The 20,480-nt window shown below is 37.8% G+C and overlaps 1 protein-coding gene across 7 annotated transcripts in view; it reads right to left on the reverse strand.

The window, feature by feature from the left end:
- Positions 1-20,480, reverse strand: part of LOC148821874 (double-stranded RNA-specific editase 1-like) — a 169,001-nt gene that overhangs the window by 72,169 nt on the left and 76,352 nt on the right. For 2 of the 7 annotated variants that reach the window (XM_088929959.1, XM_088929955.1), the window contains exon 4: positions 12,990-13,049. The exons of 4 other annotated variants lie outside the window; for them this stretch is intronic. The gene's annotated coding sequence lies outside the window, so the exon portion shown is untranslated. The remainder of the gene's footprint in view (positions 1-12,989; positions 13,050-20,480) is intronic. One more of the 7 variants, XM_088929956.1, reaches the window with a different exon arrangement.

Below are 20,480 nucleotides of genomic sequence, written 5' to 3' on the forward strand. Positions count from 1 at the left end.
CCCTTTGGGTAAAGAACTGCCTCCTATTCCTGATCTTAAATGCACTGCAAACAAAAAAAACATGAATGCAGAAACAAAACATTTTGCATTGCTACCATTATATTCACAAGCTGAACTACTTATAATATTTACTCTTTTAATTTGAAATGTGGCACACGTTACAGTAGTTTCATAAAGTTGTATACTCCTTAACAGGAACTGCCTTCATAGTATTTATCCGTTCAACAAGAACAATGAATTTTAACAACAAGGAAAAAGAATTTAACCACCATTTAAGTGGTTTAATACATATTAAGTTGCTCTTTTTATATCACTTTAAACTGCTCAGATGTGTTCAGCAGCAAAATAACTGAGATACTAATTGAAAAGACCATTGCAAAAGCCCACATTTATTATTGGGTCTTGTACGTGGAACAATCCTACTATAACATTAGCCAAGACCAACTACCATGTGTCTGAGGTACACAGCTAACATACTGCAAAAATGCATGCAGAAACACTCATGGATAAATCTCTGGGACTATTTTAAAATTACCAGAATGTAACACTTAATCCGAACCCTGCATATGACATAATGTAACCTATCAGCAAAGGATTACACTGCTGGCACATGATACAGTAAGTTTTATAAAGACATTTCCGTAAGTCACAGGCATAAAAATCTGGAAAAGGTAACACACCTTTATGTGAAAAAGGCCCACACAGAAAAAAAACAATCAATTTTTAAAGATTAGGTTAAAATTATTTCTAGGTTATTCTTACCTAGAAATTTCCCTAAGAACACATTTCCCTAGAACAAATTGCTGTCATTATTCCCTAGGTTGATAAGTCGACAGGCGTTCTGTCCAGGGTATATCCTGCCTTGCGCCTGTTGCTTGCTGGGATAGACTCTGACTACCCTACAACCCTGTACTGGTTAAAGTGGATAGAAAATGGATGGTTTCTGTCAAAGATGTATCTGAAGTCTGTACAATTCTCTATTGTAATAAAAAAATGGTGGGATGTGCTAGCTAACTTACTGCATTCTGAATGCACTACGATGTATTTTCTGCTTTGTTTGAAGTCGTTATTTTCTGAAGTGGTCCATTTTTCACTCAGATTTTGAAGAGCAGATCAAAATGTGTAAGCCCAAGACTTTGATTTTAAAATTGTTCTTATTTTCCCACAGCACAAAATCTCCATATACAACAATAACTCCTAAGACACAACTAAAAGCACAGATCAGTGGCATAAAAAAGAGTCATTTTTTTTAGCTGCTTGTTTAGAATTCTTTATCCCTACTATAACAAAGCATGCTTTCAAAGCACATAAAAGCATACAGGTTGAGAACTTACAGAAATAGGGAATGCCTCAGGGACAACTACATTTATTAGTGTTCTGCTCTGGAGTTTTCCCAGCTCTCATTTGAGACACAGGGAAAATGTTTCCAACAAAGCACCTATGGCTCTCCTGATGCTATTTTCACAGTCATCAGCTACTGACCTGCTGCTCCAGGATGTTTGCCTTTGTTGGTTTAAAGCATGAAAGTTCATATCAGATTTTGCACAGCATCTTCTTTATTTACTATGGCATATATGGCCACACCCTAAGGAAAACCAATCATTTATCAAAATGATTAGCTGCAAGCTTGAAAATCTCAAAAACAAGCCCAGATGATATTGAAAGTTTGACCTACTCATTAACTGCCAATGACAACCTCATTGCCAATGCAACCTGAACAACCATAAGGCACAATCCTTGAAGTGTTGAAGCCTCAAAGATCAACAGATCTAATTCTGACCTTACTGTTCTCTACTCACTTTGCAAATTGCAGCACTGTTTATGATATAAAACTATTTAACTGGAAAATTGACAATGGTATATAATAAAATCGTTTTGCCACACTCAACAAGACAGGGATCTTTGTAAAATGTCTTAGAAGGCATCTGCCTCTTGCAAGATGTTTTTTCTTTGTCAGTGGATTATCACAGTGACAAATCGGATTATCAGTGGATATTTGAGAGTGACCACCAACCAAGCAAGGCCACGGAATATGAGATTTTATGAAAAACAACTGGCCAATCCAAGTCTTGAGCCTTGTGGCTATTTCTGAGCCAATTAAGCAAGTAAAAAGAGATGGGAAGCAACAGAATCTTCTGAAAACTGAAGGAAACCCAAATTAAAGCTGTACTGCATTGAGCAAAGGGTATGATATACACGGCATTTTATAGTGAAAATATACACTCTTTATATAATGAAATATTAAAAGAATATTAACAATTCAGTTAAAACAAATATGCCCTGATTGAAGTAACAGTGCTAAATATGAAAAACACTACTAATTTGTAAAAATGTGATTAGGGGTCTTGCATGCACTAATGAATTAAATTTAAAGCTAAGGTTTAAAGGGATATCATGGCCAGAAAAAAAAAAACTACATAAAAACTCAATAAAACGCCAGGCTTAAGCACAAATAATGAAAACAAATAATGTTATTGCAAAAATAAAATTGAACTCATCAGAGCTCTGCTGGGACAATCTACTGGAAAACGTGTACGCATCACCAAAGACTGTTCTGGAGTTTGACACAAAGACTACAAGAAGGGGCATTAACCAGTGTCATTCTGAACAGCTTCAGCCATGAAATTCCCTTGTACAATCAGCAGGTGGAGCTGTTCCTCTTTTCTTTTGAAAGGACTGAAATGTTATTTTTCTAACCATGGATTGAAATATTCTTCACTTGCTACAGTATTTCTAACATTTAGACAGGATCTCCAATCCTAGTCCCAGAGGGCCAGAGTGTTTGCAGATTTTCATGGTCTCTTTGAAGTAAAAGCACCTGAATATCAGAAAGACTCTGAATTGGTTTAATTTCTCTGTTGCCCTTCATTCTAAAAAAATTGATTGGATCAGTTTTATTTGTATAAGGTTTTATTTTACATCCCAGCAGTGATACTGTATAAAACCAATTATACTTTGTCAAGAAAACCTTCAGTCTTGCGAAAGTGTAACAACTGTACATGTCTTTATAATAATAGTCTATGTAAAGTAGCACTCCAATATATAACCATTTAGTCGAAAGATAACATATCCTAAGAGGCACTCTTGAAGAAAGAGCAAAAATAGATTTTATTACTGTATATTTTTCTTCCTCTACACTGCAGCAGTTTCAAATTTAAATTGAACTTTTTTTGGCCAACATTTTTGCTAAGGGTTAACCTGCTCAAAATGCACGTATAAGATCTGGAATGTTCTGCATATGCTGTTTACATTTTTTCCTCATCGCATGCTGTCACTTGCCCCTGTACTAAAGTCATAATGATGTTCTGTTGTCTCATTCAAGGGAAAGGCGCACTTTTAAAGCAGGAAAACAAACTACAGAGAAAGTCTCAAATGACTCTGAACAATTCCATAGCATCACTGCGGGAGGGATACAAAGCTGAAGCAGGAGGGAGTGATCAGCATTTGTGCTTTTCACCTTTGATCCAAACGGTTCCAACAGCGAAGCGCTAAACCACGTGCACCCATAGACATTAGCACAAAAATGCACATCTTATACATTGCCCTCCTGAGTTATTCAGAAACAACAAAATATTTATAACATTTTTGGTTTATAATAAGAATCGCTTACACTTATATAGTGCTTTCTGGACACTCCACTCAAATCACTTTACACATAATGGGGACTGCCCTCCACCACCACCATGTGCAGCTCCTATGTGGATGGTGCGACAGCAGCCATAGTGCACCAGAACGCTCACCACACATCAGCTATTAGTGGGGAGGAGAACAGAGTGATGAAGCCAATTCCTAAATGAGTATTATTAGGAAGCCATGATTGGTAAGGACCAGGACACCGGGGTTACACCCCTACTCTTTTTGAGAAACGCCTTGGGATTATTAATGACCACAGAGAGTCAGGACCTCATTTTTACGTCTCATCCGACGTACAGTATAGTGTCCCCAGCACTATACTAGGGCATTAGGATGCATATAGACCGCAGGATGAGCGCCCCCTGCTGGCCCCTCTTCCAGCAGCAATCTTAAAAACAGAATGACCAGGCTTACACCTGCTGAGCTTCAGTGGGTTCAGATGTGTCCAGCTGGAAAATCTAAACATTTTTACTGCAATTTTAATAGCACTGCACACAGAAATGTTTTATTGCAAATAAACATCTAAGGTCCCAAAAACATGAGTGTCACACTTCTGTATATCCTCTTCTGACATACCCTCGATTACATGGAGAAGACACCTCCTGTAGTGTGCTATTACATTAGCTTGTGGCACTTCTGAAGGGGGATCTTGACCATTCCTATAGGAAGAACTGCTGTGGGTCTTTCAGACCCCTTGGCTTCCATTTACGAACTGGTTTCCAGAGTTTGAACCACAAATGTTTGATTGGATTGAGGTGGCAATTGAGATGACCTGGTGAGAACATACATTTTATGTGCAGTTAACCATTTCTTTGTCAATTTGGATGTACTGTATGCTTTTGATCATTGGTGGATCATGGACCTCTTTTAAATCCATGTTGACTGTTTCATAGAATACTGTATTATTTCCATATAAATGCAATCAGTCCTCGTTTAGTTCTTATAATTGTTTACATAACCTAACATATAATAGAAGTCAGACTTACTGTGTTGTTCATTAATTATTTTTCCCTCCCTTTTTATGGATGGCTGCTACATAAGTAATTTTCCAGTCCCTAGATTGAGCGACTTTGCATGAGTTTGCATGAATGGCTTCTCGATAACATCTCGTTTACTTGAGTACCGTTGGTAAAACAGCATCAGGACCCAGGGATTAATGCAATTTGTTATTCAGACGTAGTCTGAATTGGTCCCTCAGAAGAAGCTTTTCCCTTGCAACCTGGCCACGAAAGCCACATTAATGCAGATGACACTGAATGGCAATTTCTGACACTTCATAGCACAAAGATGCCAGATATCCAACTGTTGCCTTTGGATTGAAAAAAAGGCCTCTCTGATTGAACCACTTGCCTCTCAGCCCACAAAATCAACAAACATTTGCTTCCTCTTCTTGGCAGGGTTGTCGCTAAGCCAGCCTTACATTTCTTAATAATGGACACAGCGGCGGAAATGGCAGATTCAGCCTTTTGTGGGTAATTTTAAAGTTATCCCCAAACTTATGAAGGTTATTGACCTCTAGCTTACACTACTCAGAGAACTCTCTGATCTTAACTATGATGGTGCATGCTACTACTGAATGTCTATTATGCGTTACCTCCTTTTATAGCCCAGGGACATAGGAAGCCTTCCATTGCACTTCAAACAGCAGAATGTTATTAAAGATTTTATTTTTGTTGGAATTTATTTAAAGGAATACTTAGTGCGGTAAATAAATGTGACCCTTGTCTTTTCAGGATTTCAATTACTTATGACAAATATGACTTTGGGCTTTGGAATGATACCATTACAGCCCATACCATTTTTAGAATTAAGCAACACACATTATCCAACACAATGTTTTTTTCTTTCTATTTCATCAAGGATACGAATACGTATGGATGGGACTGTACTGGCTATAATACTGAAAAACCTCACCTTACAAAACATCCTTTTCCCCTTTCGAAAGATGTGAAAGCCGAAACATATCGAAACTTGTATTTGCTTTTCTGATTTGCACCGCAAAGAAAGGGAAGATGTTATTCAGAGGTTGGGTCAAAATTAACATGCCAGTCACACACTGCAGTGGCATTAACAAAAAGCCCAATCTACTCCAAGACTAAATGAACACAAATAATGTGGCAAAAGCAGTAGGCAGTGCCAACAGTAAGCAGGAAAAGCTTACAGGTCTTCTCCGTGTTGTCACACTCATTTCTGTTAACTGTTTGCTGATCTCCTTTCAGGCCACAGAATTAATTTCTGTAAGAAACAATAACTCTCTGTTCTAACAAGGACTAGTACTATGGCACCTTGCTGTCTGAGATACTGTATAACCAAGCAGCTTTAGTGAACAGTGAGATCCTAAACCCTGAGAATACAACAGCTTGTTCATGGCACCTCCTGGCTCACGGCCAGGAGCTGCCTGAAACAAAGGACCGGTGTGGGAAAGCATCTTCTTTGATTTAGATGCAGGAAAGGGAAGCTAGGAATGAGTAGAGATAATGAGAAATATACCAGTGGAACTATGCATGCATGTAATCTGCAACCAAGGCACAAGAATGTGTGTATAATGGTCCTAAAATTGCTGGATTGCAGTGTTTTAAAAAGCATGCTTGTGCTTCTCTTTGGTAGTACAATAGTGAATCCTTGTTACTTGTATATATTATCCAAAACTATCCATAATAAACAAAAAGGAAAACAACCCTCTTTTAAGTCTCCTGCACAAGTTCTGCTCATAATTAGCTGAGACGCTATGACGCTCTACCTCACAATAATGCTCCAAACTGTTAAATATTTTTTTATAAAAAAATAAAGCCATGGCTGAACTCTAGAAAGCAAAGGGCATGATGGGAATTTATATCTGCAGCCGGAGGACAAAATGCATGTAAAGCGAAAGCTAATGGGAGATTAAGTAAAAAGCGCTTGCCAGCGTGCAGTTTATTCTGCTATTACTGCATGAATACTGACATTAAAATGTCATCTCAGAACAGGATATGCCACTGCTTAGCCATATATTTAATGCTCCCTGTTTTGAGTTAGTTATAAGCACAATACATCACATGTACTGTATAAAGTAGCAATATTAGGCTGCAGTTACACTACTTATTGTTTGGAACAAATACAGTCGACTTACATGCTCTCAACTTACGTGGTTGCAGCTTTACGAGGTCAGCTCCACAAAATAAAAAAAAGGAAAAAATGCTTTAATCTCTGAAAAGTTCTTAAAGCGTGTCTACAAGAGCTAGTTGGTAAGCCTACACCGTCATCTTATATAATTCTATTAACTTTTATTTACTGTTTTTATACTTACATCTAATATCTCGAATTACTGTAAGAGGACATTAGGGGTTTTTATAGGGGTTATAGGATAAAATATGGCTTTACACGCTACTCTAAATCCCTAAGCCCAATTTAAGTTACAAATCGACTGCAAATATAATTAAATACAGTATCTGACCAGTTAGTAATCAGAACATCCTCTGATAGGTGTTAAAACTTCACAATAAAGACAAACTGACAGGACTTATAGAGGCAACTTCAAACAGAGAGGACATTTACAAATGACGAGAGGTGGCAAGAGAGGTGGTTTTTCCCTAAAATCTTTGAAATGTCTGTAAACATGGTCCAAGCAGGAAATGAAGGGCCATTAGCAAGTAACAACAAAACTAGCCTGTCTTTTGAACTCTGGGAAGTTAATTTTGCAAAGGGGTCTCAACATACGCATGCATTTCTTTTACATCTAAACTCAAGCAGTCATTTGTCAAGAACTTGGCCTCTGAGTGATCTCAAGGGCTTGCTGTTGAAAAGACTGATTAGAAGCCTGCAACAGTACCAAGTAAATGCTATATCAATTTTATACCTTTGCTTGCCATATCAATAGAATGCTCTCAAAAGTATAACATGCGAGTTTGCAAAGCAATCTGGTAAGAACATCTCAATGCAATGCTTGAATTTGTGTCACAGGTCAGGAACAGAATAATTATCACTTTTTCCCCCACTTAAAATGACTAGAGGTTTACAGCTGTAATTAAACACCCGGGATGCTAGCTATGTTTAATGCTGTTAAAGAAGCCAGAGAGTACAAAACAGCAGCATGATGGCCGTATGTTTGTATACAGTTCCCAATGACAAACACCGTGCTGAACATTTCTTACAGAACACAAAGCTGCGCAACTAAGCAGATGACTGACTCTGTCCCTAATACAGTACTCTCCGTTTTTAAATTCACTTGCAACAGACGCACTCATTTTATCTATTTTTTTTTCCAAGCACTAACTGAAAAGTGTCTGGGGAGCTGCCAAGACTGCACTTTCCCAGCTGGGCAGCACAGCTACAGCAGGTGTCGTCAGCTGAGCTGAAACTTGGGCCAGACAGGTAGTTGGCGCCTGAGCGACACGCTATCCCAGAGGAGCAGTGAAGTCTGAAACCCCTGACTCCCCAGTGAGCTTGGGTCCCCAAATGTCACTGTATATGTACAATGAACAGCAGAAATGATCTGTTAAATTAGTTTCAAATGCCTTAACGTCAGCACAGCAAGAACTTGGTAAGTGAAAATTTCACAGGATTATCCCTTAAAATCACACAGTATTCTACCCTGCAAGACACTGAACAAAACTACACAAGTCACTGAATGTAAACACTGGAATCAATGCAACCAAACAACATCTCAACTACCTACCTAGAGAAGATGCTTCCTCAAGGAATTTTACAAACCTCCAATATGAGCGTTTTATTCTATTCTTCTGGTATTGAACTTAGAATTGCCAGGGTAGTTCTGTCCTCTAAGAATGTGCTCTCTTTTAGTTGGAAAGGAGGGAAGGAAACTCAAGCATATCTGTTTGAGTAAAGTGAGGTTTGAGCTGGGTGGACTGTGGGAAAATCTCAGAGAACACACCAACAGAGGTAGAAGGAAAAGAGTTGAAAGGAAGGAAACACAATCGGATGGAATTACATCACCACTTTACCTAAGGCTGAAGAAATGGGACAGATCACGATCCTGCTAGGTTCCCTCCCACCTTGAATGACCAGTTCAGTGTCTAAACACAGCATATTATTCCAGAGGTGAGCCATTGAATAGCGAGATTTAAGTTTCAATTTGGGTTCTTTAAATGGCTAAAAGACAAAAACAAGATAAATTCTAAAAAGTAATCTCAGAGTCAACGTGGGAGGGCTTGCTAAGAAGGCAGATCATGTTACATATAGGCAGGTAAGTACCACCTGTGCTCTTCCAAATCAGACAAAACTAATTAAAGGGAACCAGTCTCGCTAAAGAAAAACAGATCTGCAGAGCAAAGCTAATTCACCTTTGAAAGGTTATCAACATGAAGTAGGACTGTGCACATTATCAATCTGCCAATCCAAGTAAGCAATACTGCATTGAGACAACAAGATCTTGGAATAAACTACTTGTAGTACAGACCATGTAAGTACATCCAGCAACATTTTCTGAACATTATCTTAATAACCTGTTAAGAACTGGCTTGGACTAATAATTACTTGCAAACTATTATGAGATAACTATTCTAACACTCTATGAGATGATTAATTAATGAAAAAATGTGGTCAGTGTCTGATTCTTCAGTCCAGCACTGCCTTTGTGTTATATTCTGCATAGGCTAAAATTTTCATAACACAAATTGGTCCAACCTTAAGGCACCAATGTCACAAAAATTCCTAACTAAGCAACAACTGAAGGCTTATTTGCTAAATCAGCTAAATGTCTATATTTTTCCCCATAAAACAAGATGCTGCTCTAGGCAACAAGAGAAGTGGGGTGATAGTCCACCAGTTTCCAATAGTAAATTCAAATACAGACCATTATTCTGTACAAAACTCTTCTCTCAGCCAAAATCAACAACCTGCTCTAGTCTTATCTGGTTTCTTTGTTTATATTCTGTCATTTTTCAAGCTTCTTGGTCTGATAAGAAGAACTGATAGGGTCAATTATGGACTGATAAGGCTCCCCTTTTTGTGCCAAGTCAGTCTGACCCCTGTGTAAACTCTACCGGCTCATAAAGCCATGATGCAAGAAACACAGGGCAAAGGCAGGCCTACTGCAGAACCGATGAGCAGGCATCCTAGACATGTGCTTGCTATGGAAAAGCATGGAATGTGCCTTTTTACAGGGAATGTTTGGTTATCAACATCTGTAAGAAAATAAGCATTCGTTTCCAAATTACAATGATTTGTCTTAGGTTTTACTGCACATTCAGCACCTCAGTCAATTTTGCATTACCTGCATGTACTTGCTGTCTTAGAGACTTAAAGTCCAGTTGTCACCAGGATCTCTTTTTAGTGTTAGGTCAGCACACTGTACATCTGTTCCTTTGGACAAACTGACTCATTTGCACAGCAGACTGCAGAGAGGAGTCACTCTGCATTTGAAACCTCTGTTCAGCTGCTGCAAGTCATGATGGCTTTGCGGCTGTAGCATTCTCAATAATAACACTGCATTTTTAACTTAATGACCACTTTCAAAGTTTATAATTTGCTTTATGTCGTGAGCTCTGATATATTAAAATTGTCTCCAAATTTGTATTATGTATGGAATGTTTATTACAATAACCTAGAAACCCACAATCTTAATTTACATCTTCACCTGTATAATGTAGAGCCAGTACATTTCCCATATTAATTTGATTTGAAACTTTCCTACAATCTCATTATTTATTTATATGCGTACACTTGCATTCATAGAGCTAACTTTATCCTCTTGAGAAACTGCAATATACCACTAGAGCCCAAAGGGTTTTATTAGGCAGTGTTTCAATGCATAAATACCAACACTGCTACTGTGGTGGCAGCTTTGCATCACGTTCTTGTTTATAAACTCATACAGACATTTTTGTCACGTTGCCATCTGTTCCGTTTCATCTGATTCTTTATTTTTTTTTAATTTAAGCAAAGTCCTCTGTACACATTCTTTCTTAACTGCTGATAACTCCGCAGTATGGGACAAACACACTTGAAAGGCAGAGGACAAACACACTTGGTAGATGAGAAACATGCTCGAATTTGACAAAAGTCCCTATTGTTCATTTTCACAGAAAATGTTACAAAGGTTTCACTACCAACACTATTGTTTTCCCAAAAAACTACAAAATAATCATCCGCATTTTTCCACACATGTACTCAATTGACATTTAACAATGGACATTGACACAAAACGGTGGATTAAATTTTCACAGAACCCTGTTTTCAGCATTTCAGACAGATGCAGAAATGCAGAGCGACTTCAGCATTGGACTATCAGAACACTTGGTTCTGGAAAACTCACCCGTTCAAACAATTGAACAATTTAATATAGATATGTGAGGTTTTCAAAAAAAAGTGCTAAGAAAGATTCTTTTTCCGTGGAATAGGTATTCAAAATTTCAACTTTTGCCTTTTTTGAATTCAAAATGATCTGTTCAAAAAAACTGATCTGTTGAAAAGGTTTTTTCCCCAATGCAGGATTTGTAAATGGAATTTTAGTACAAAGGCACACATATCCTAGAGATCTGGCCACTTTGTATGCTCTGTTCTCTGAAATAAAATATGCAGTTTTGCACCCAATTATTTGCTATTACATGATGAAGGTGCGGTAGTTACTGTACCTCCATTTGGTTGAAATGGTCTTTTCAATAAAGTAATGTTTTCTGCAGGTAACAATGCATTAAATTTTCACAGAACCCTGTTTTCACCATTTCAGATGTTGTCTGGCTGTCAACAAAATGCTTTATTTTGACAGATGTCAAGATTTTGAGATAAGTAGTTTGACACTGTGCAGCAAGTGTTACATAAACAATATCTTTATAAAAGATGAAAGCACTTTTTCAAGACCATGGTAAAGAAAAACAAGTTAGATTTTTAAAACAGACTTATGTGCCCTTTAACCTTTTATGCACTGTCAGCATTTTCATAAGAAAAGGCAAGGTGTCTTCTTTCCTAGGGACAATTCCTGTTGTCCATAGCTCTATCAAAACAACTGCTTTATATTCTTCCAATTTTGTAAGCTAATGCCAAGAGTTTTTAATACTGAACAGACACTGAAGCTGAAACGGGAACCAGTAAAAAAAAAGCTATTCCTAATGCACATGGAGTTTGTACAACAGAATTCTGGCAGTGCCGTGGCATGAAGCATAACAATTTGAAGCAGACTGTTAGCCAGGCTTGAACATCTTTGACATAATGAGTAACTGGACCCAAATGACAATCAATTACATAAACAGAATGGATCTCTCATGTTTAAACACATCATTACTTAGGGAAAATGTGTCATCATTTTCGTGAAATCTCTTATGAAGGTAAATGGTGCAGAACCTGAACAGATGGGTTGAAGTCAGTTAACAACACGTGGTATCATCTTATGTGATACTATGCAGCACGACTACGACAAGTCTCGTAGCGCTAGCTCAAGCACAGATAGAAGGTATATACAATGGAGCCTTTTTTCTCCACTGATGTGCATGTTATTACAAAAACAGAATGCAATAAGAAAAGCACATACCGTTTTTCTTATTTCCCTCCTGTTTTCAAACACAATGACAGATATAAATGAGAGGAGGCCATTTGACTCATCCTGTCCATTTGGTAGTCGGCAGCTAATTCATCCGAGCATCTCATTCAGCTGCTTCTTGAAAGAAGCCAGGGTATCAGCTTCAACATCATGGGTGGGCAAGCTTGTTCCATAATCCCACAAACATGACTAGCTAGCACCACTTACTAGTAGTTTCACCGCATAACACAGTTTAAAAAAAGCAAATACCTATTCTACACGTTCGTGCAAAACCACTATTGATCGCCAATGTAAAATTATGTTACCTCATAAAGGCCTACAGCGGGAAACGTTGAACAAATGCTTGCATAAGCATGAAAACAGCTAAGACAAAGTGCAACCAGGTAAGATCAAATAAAATGTTTTTGCTAACAAAGGGTTTTATCTTTTTTCGCATTGCTTTAAGGTACACCGAACTGCAAAAATGTGATGATGTACATAAGAATATTACAAGAAACCAAACTTCACAAAAGACAGCTGAAAAAAAATTGCATGGTTTGCTTTCTACAGATCTGTGTTTAGTCTATAATACTAAAAACTTCTTGGCAGTTTGATTAGTTTGACCTGTACATTTTTTTCACAGATAATTTGGGAACATGAGAATTTACACAAACAGTTCAGATTTTAATATCGCTTTCCTGATTTTGAAAATCTGTAAATTGCTACATCAGCAACATATAGAGTACAATTTTCTATGACAATTTTCTACATATACAGTAAATATACAGTGCCTATAGAAAGATTATGCCTTTTCCAAAGTAACACATTTTGTGGCCTAACAGCCATAAATCAAGGAACAAGTAAAGGTTTATTCCATGCTGAAAAGAGAAGAAAGGAAACACACCTACTTGAACTACTTCAGCCATCAATCAAGACACATTAAACCAGAATTGAACTGTTTACCCTAAAAAACACAAAAGAATGACACACAAATGAAAAATAAGCTCCAACATTCTGAAAAGTAATAGTAACAGCAATTGTAAATTACCTCTGGTGTAAACAATTGTTACAACTCAAAACTGGAAACCCTGAATCTGTAAATAATATATGAAATACAGCCAGAGTTACCGATAAATATGAGCTAATTAAAATATATATTTTAAAACAAGTGCATTTTTTTGGAATACATGATGGAATGTGTTCTCTGCCAAGAGAGAGAAAGGGATGATCAGAGAAACACAGCAAAGGTGTCACAGCTAAAATCTGCTTACAGAGGCCTGGTGGGAAAAACCAAACTGATATGATCAGACAAAAGCCATCTGAACATCTATTAGAAGACTTGATCTAAATCCATCTGTAGTAAAATGATTCTTGCACTCTTATCAAACATGATTTTGTTTTAAGCTACACACAAGCTACTTCAAAGCAACCTGGCTAGTCACGCACTCACTGAACTCAGATCTGTGGAATGTTCAAAAAGATAATTAGCATAGTGAACAGTATCAAAGTGACCCATTTAATACATATATAACACACTCCTCCATGCATATGCAGTAACTGCAATGTGCTTATTAGCTGGCCTGCTCAAACAAGGGTTTTGTGGAAATTGCGTAGCTCGAAAATAAAAAACTGACACACACAAATAAGACCATTTTTGAACACTTTAATCCTACAACAGGACATGGTGAACTGCTTCTTGACCAACACTGTTATCATTGGGGGGCCTCATTTGTACAGTATGTGTACTAGACTGGAGCCCAGGACCAATTTCCCATCTTTGGATTCGGATCCTGCGGGACCTAGCCAAATTGGTGTGGGCACAGGACATTTTGTCTCTGTTGCGGGTGAGTGTGGGATGGATTTACTGTACTGCGAGTGGGAGCACATGATACACTGCCATAACATGAAACTCAGAGACAACATGCAGTATCATCAAATTAGGAGTGCACTCTTTGGTGTCCCGTCGATGTCCTTGGCTTGCGGAACCCCTCGGAGCTCCTATGATGCACCGGTGGGCCCCTTTCGGAGGAGCCTACTCAGTCCTGAGGTATTACTTAAAATATCTGCTCTTCATCTCCTGTGGATCAATTCTTCTGAGTCTTCTATAATGCCCTGGAGCCCCTGGAACTCCATTCCTCCTCCATAAACCCTGAAACACTGAGCCAGGCTCATCCCCTCAATAAATGTCCAGGTTTCCCCTTTAAATAGGAAGGTATATGACCCTTGTCTCCTCTGAGACCTACTGGTGTGTCTTACATGGCTTAACCCTTGGCTCCCAGTTTATAGCATACTGCTCAATACTACAGAGACTACGGATCATTTAAATTAAATCCAAGAACATGGAGTGAAAACAAAATGCTGAATTCATTCTGGATCTAACATTCCTTTCAGCATGGAATGAACCTTTACCTGCTCCTTTGCAGCCTACGCATGTTGACGTAGCCCCCTACTTGAAAGCCCTTCCATTAATTTGAGATGTTATTATATTTTAATGCTAAATTTGTATCAATCAAAATGCAAGAATGGTTATTATTGACATTACACATAATGCATGCAAATCCATAAAAACAAGGGCATGGGCTCTTGGCACGCCCCTTTCTGAAAGGTTGCTGACCCCTGCACTAGGCAGTGCAGGTCTGCAAGTCCGGAGGTGCATACAGCAAAGGTAATGAACTACTGAGTAGTAGAGAAATGGGATACGGTCAGATCAATCATCCTTCCCTGTGTTCTCTACAAACAGACAGGTGCACATGTGGCACCAACCTCAAGAACTCTACAGCGCTGAGTGTTTGGTTCTAACGGAAATAGGTTCTAGTGGTTCCATAAGGTTGCGTAGTACATTTTATAGGCTTGGTTTGAGTGCACTCATCCCCTTCGAAGATTAGGTCAATGCTAATCGTTTTTTCATGGTACTTACTAATCATCTTCACCCAAGTTTGCCGAATCTTTTTTTGTCAGAAGAAATGTCTTCCAGGATGAAAGCCCCGCATCCACAAAGCATGAGTGGCCACCCTGTGTTTTGTTGGGTGTGACACTGACATTACCCATAAGTCAAGGATCTGAGTAGATCTGCAGAAACCTCCTGCAGAACTCTAGATGCTAGTAAACTCTACACCATTGTGCATTCATGCCAGACTAGCCACACATGGTGGCCCAACAACCTAAAGTATTAAGTGACTCTGTATTGGTGTTTCCATATTTTTTACAATGACTTTATTAATCTTTCTTGTTTAAAGAAACTGATTTTTTATTAAAGAAAGAATTAGTGGTTGGAAAAATCAATCTTTACTACTAAAAAAAAATCATTTTTTCCTATACGACTAAAGGAAACTATAATGGAACTTTGACTTCAAAAGTGTTGCACCTCTTGTGTGAACATACGCATCTTTCTTTTATCAGCATGACAGGAAAATGAAATGCATAAAAAAATTAAAGAACACGCAGATATCTTCATAGGAAGGTGTTGGACAATCAAATGAATTAGTGTGTGCTTTTTGGCCAGAGAGGATAAGGACAGACAGCGAGGGAAGAAAGTCACTGCTTCCTGAACAATGCTCTGCGTACTGCAGCAAATTAAAAGGTCGCTCACTCTAAAAGAATTAGAAAAGCTCTTGTTCATTAGTCTGTACAGCTATAGCTTGGAGGAAGCAACACAGTGATTTGTTTCACTATCAATGACAAGATGAACTGAAGTTCTGCTTCTTCTTAAGGGCTTCTTTGGCTAACATTAATAAGGATAAGGGTTCTCGTTACTTATATTTACATTCATTATTGATAACTCTAACAAATGAGACTTACATCTTCCATTTCCAAAGATCAGATGGCCATTTTTTAATTAAAACAATGTTTAAAGATCTTCATTTCATTTACAACATCAAATTTGTTATAACAGAAAATGGCTTGATTACATTGTAATCACATCCAAGAATGACTGAAGATCTACTGGTTGTCAAATGAGCTAAATATAATGAATAATTGTTTGGAATTTTATTGCTATTCCACACTTAACTGTGATATGAATCACTGAATCAAATGTACTATTGGTTCTACCCCACATCCAGTAACAGATAATTCCATTCCGTTTTTTTTTTTAATTTAGAAGTAAAGACATTAAAGGATTTTAGAACAAACACAATTGTAGAGTCAGTAAAAAATGCCACAGTGTCAGAAATGGAGAACCGTTTGTAAAGCACATGAAGATACACATAATCATATAGAAAGCATCAGTTTAGCCAAGATGAAAATCAGAATTCACACTTTAAAACTCTTAGATAAAATGCAGAAACTACTGCATATACAACTTCTTACTACAGAAGAACAGCTCAATTTTTTATACAAAGCTCTCGAAATGAAGGCAAAACATTCACAAACGGTGTGGGAATCCAATCATAAATGAATAGCAAGCCAAATGCAAAACAGTTTTAGAGGTAAATAATCTTATCCATGCTGTAAATCTCATGCTATTAACCAAACATCTCTTCCCAACTGCATCATGAATCTGGTCTCTTGGAGCACAATGTATTTGAGAGGAAATACTGTTACGAGCTTGATGCTGGCAGTAATCTTACCAAATTCCACTAAATACAGACGACCACAAGCACATCTATACAACTGCATATAACTAACAAAACAATTATGTACATCTAACAGACAATAAAGGCTCAGATAACATGCCTGGAAGGGAAAATTATCACTAAAGTTTTCACTAACAAACTGGCATGGATCTGTCCCAGAAGACTGCTTAAGAAAGAAATTAATACAAAAATCCCCAGGTTGTTAAGCATATTTTTGACATTAACAGACAATGAGATCATGTTCTTTTTGTATTAAACAGTCACCTGAGTCTTAAAAGACTTGAACCATTTTAATAAAGACAGCGCAGAGCACTAGGTTTAAATGTTTCTATTAGCACTCTACAAAACTGTAAAAGCTGTGAAATTTTAAAGAGCTGGGGATTGCTATATTTTTCCACAGACTTTTGGAGTGCTACTGCACCAATCTATTTTCTGGAAATCTGCATGCAAGCAGTAGAGAAAATGGTGTAAAATCAGCCCCAAAGGACTATTAACCTCGCAGGATATAGTAAAACAAAACACAAACAGTGTATTTAAATGAATTGTATTTTATGAGATCTACTGCCTTGGTGAGTCATGCTTAATTCTGAATGAAGACAGAATTTTGCTTCACTGGCTGTGCTTCCCTTTAATGTATTTAAGCTTGTTCATTTCTCATTTTCTGCAATGCATTTGACAGACAGGTGTCGCCAAAATGGCCAATTATGTTCAATTAGTCACCTCGACATGAACAGAGTTTAAAAATGGGATTAATCCTTAACTGGGTCCTTTACATAATTCTAAGTGGCATACACTTTTGTTATCGATTTATTTAATAAAGGCATCCAAAAGTGAATAAATGGAGTTGCCCGTAAGCAGGTGATTTCCGATTTTCATTCTTGATCAATTCACAGATTAAACTTTGTTTCTTAGAAGGCAGAAAGAAAAGATACAGGCAAAAACGTTTAATCTCTTAGAACAGACCCATTAGAGTGTAGCCTCATCGCAAGAATTCAACAAAGCTGTAAGCAGTTTGACTGTAAACATCACTATTTTGGACAATTTTAATCCCTTGGACAAGAGTACGATAATGCTTTTTTTATCCCAGCGATTAGAAGTTTGTGCTTTAAGTCCACTACTGCTTGAGGCCTTGGTAAATATTTCAAGTTATAAGAAAATATAATGTTATCTATGATTTGGTATAGTTCATAACAGATCATTCATTTGCAGGAGAGAGAGGAGCTGCACATGTGAACAACCTCAAGCAAAATAAAGGTTTAGTGTTTGTGCTAATGTTCTAATTATCATGTCAATGGCTAGGTCAATAAGGCCTCGGGCTTTAAAAGCACTCCATCATCCCTAATGCAAAGTCAATTCATGAATTTTTAGAAACTTCTCTTTAACATCTGCAGGTTCCTTAGTGTGCCTTCCTGTAAAGAATAGGCAATGCACTAAAAATGTACAGAATTATTTTTCACAACAAGAAACGGAATTTGATTTTATTCCTTATCACTTGTTTTCAAATGCAGATGTGTATGGCATTGGTCCCTTATTTTCTCGATCAGATCTTTCACTATAAATGCAGGTCCCACAGACGTCAGGTTAGTTAGGTAAGGAAAGCTTCTCGCCAAAAGGTAATTGGCAACCGACACACATTACAATCAACAGGTCTGAGATGAAGGCCGAATTCTCTTTGAGAACAGCTTGCAATTTTCTCCTAAATTAAAAATGTAACAAATCTCCAGATCACTAGCTCAATTTCATTTATTCATCATTTTGTGAAGAAGGGTGACACAGTGGCACTGTGGTTAGCAATGTTGCCTTGCATTGCTGAGGTCCTGGATTCAGTTTCAGACCCGGGGAGCTCTCTGCCTGGAATTTGTATATTCTACCCATGTTCAAGTGGGTTTTCTCCGGTTACTCTGGTTTCCTCTCACAGGCAGAAAAACATACTGGTAGGTTAACTGGCTCCTAGGAAAATTGGCCTGGGTGTGGGGGTGTCTGTCTGTCCTACATTGGGCTGGTGTGGAGTCTGGGATACATCCTGCCCTGCGCCCACTGCTTAATGAGACTCCCCCATGACCCTGAAATGGATGAAGCGGTTTGAAAAAGGAAGAACAGATTTTGTGGAAACATGGTTGGTAATCTATCCTGTCAACACTATTTATTACATGAATATGAATCCACTGAATTATTTCACGGTTCCTGAAATCTTAAATTGCTTTATGTACAGTATTTACAGAACGTATTGTGGTAACTCTCCATTATGCTAGAGGGCTTTGCCAAGCCAGCAGTCGGTGTATTGAATGTCTGTTTTATGTAGTTCACTGATTTGATCAGGACTAGTGCAGTGGGTTATGTAGTTCAACTGACTTGAACAGGACTAGTGAGTTGTAGTTGAGGGCTCTACTCTCCACAGTGGTGATCGTGGTGATCATGAAAGCTCCCATGACGTGCAGCTGGACGGTTGCTTAGCAGAGATACAGCGTTTGCAATCCATCCTTGCCACCTGTGATCCTTGACAACAGATAGCAACTCCATAGAAATATCTTCTCGGACACTCAAACATTAAGAAAAATGCAGCAATTGATCTCATTCCTAAGATTTTTCTCTTAGTTACAATAAGGCACTGGGTGTTTGAGCTGTGTGTTCAAACTCTACTGTGGTGACCTTTTCCATTGTACTCAGGGAGAGTGATCATGCATCATTTTCTTCACAAAGGTACACCCTGTACGTGCGTCAGCACTGCCGCATAAGGAAGGGGGAGCTGTTCACTACTGCGAGGAATTACATCCTTGCTTGTCACTGCAAAGACCAGCTCGAGTCACCCAGTCAAAAGTGCAGTAAAGTGGTTTGCTGAAAATTAGCATGACCTGCGGGTGTATGTTATGCAAGACATCCCTGTAAATACATGCACATTTCCTGATAAAATGATTCACAAAGAAGATCATTAAAATAACTGTATTTGATGTTTGATGTTTAGATCATTCAAAGCAGCTGTTTTTTCCAATTGAGCTCCCTGACGTGATAACTCAATTTAGGAAAAAAAAGCAATGTAAGCAAAACAAACCAGACAAATATGAATTAAGAGTATTGTAGTCATGCAAACTGTAATAGCACCACATTTAAACTCAAACCAGACTGCTTCCTCTTGTGAAAACATTTTGCCAGGTGGAAAAAAATAACATGCCTTGAGTCCTACAATCATCTGTACAGAACAGGTTGGCAATGTCCTTGTCTGGCCTTTATAAATGTTTCAGAATGTTTTTCTTTGATGAAGGGACAGAACAATTCATGCTGCGATTGGGTATTCCTCCTAGTTTCTTGAAAATGAAATGACTGTAGTTGCTAATATTCATTCGATCCACATTCCCAAAACCTGTGTGTGAATCACGTGTTTAACCCCACTATTCTCAAACAGGCCTGACACTCCAGTATGCAGAAACATCCAATTTATTTTCCAACATTACGTTGCTGCTTGTTTATTGTTTAATTCCATCAGCATAAGGCAGAGAGAAATTTCCATGTAAAACATAGAATCCACATAGCAATCGGCTTACAAAAGAAATATAAATAGATCAAGCAAAATAATATGTTTTCTCATACCTCTGAAACACAGATTTGCTTTAGCATATCCTACATTATGACTGGTCATGGAAATTGAGTTATCTATACCACAATACCCCTCAATTTATCATATGCCCAATCACAAGAAGGTGAATATTTTGATGTTAATTGAATCCTTTTCACCTTATCAATGGAAATTTAAAACTCAAAATAAAAACAGTAACAACCAGACACTACTATACATGTGGCAAATATAGAAAAGAAATCAGTTTAGC

The sequence above is a fragment of the Atractosteus spatula genome, chromosome 13 (assembly GCF_055471065.1).
Source record: "Atractosteus spatula isolate fAtrSpa1 chromosome 13, fAtrSpa1.hap1, whole genome shotgun sequence".
NCBI lineage: Eukaryota > Metazoa > Chordata > Actinopteri > Semionotiformes > Lepisosteidae > Atractosteus > Atractosteus spatula.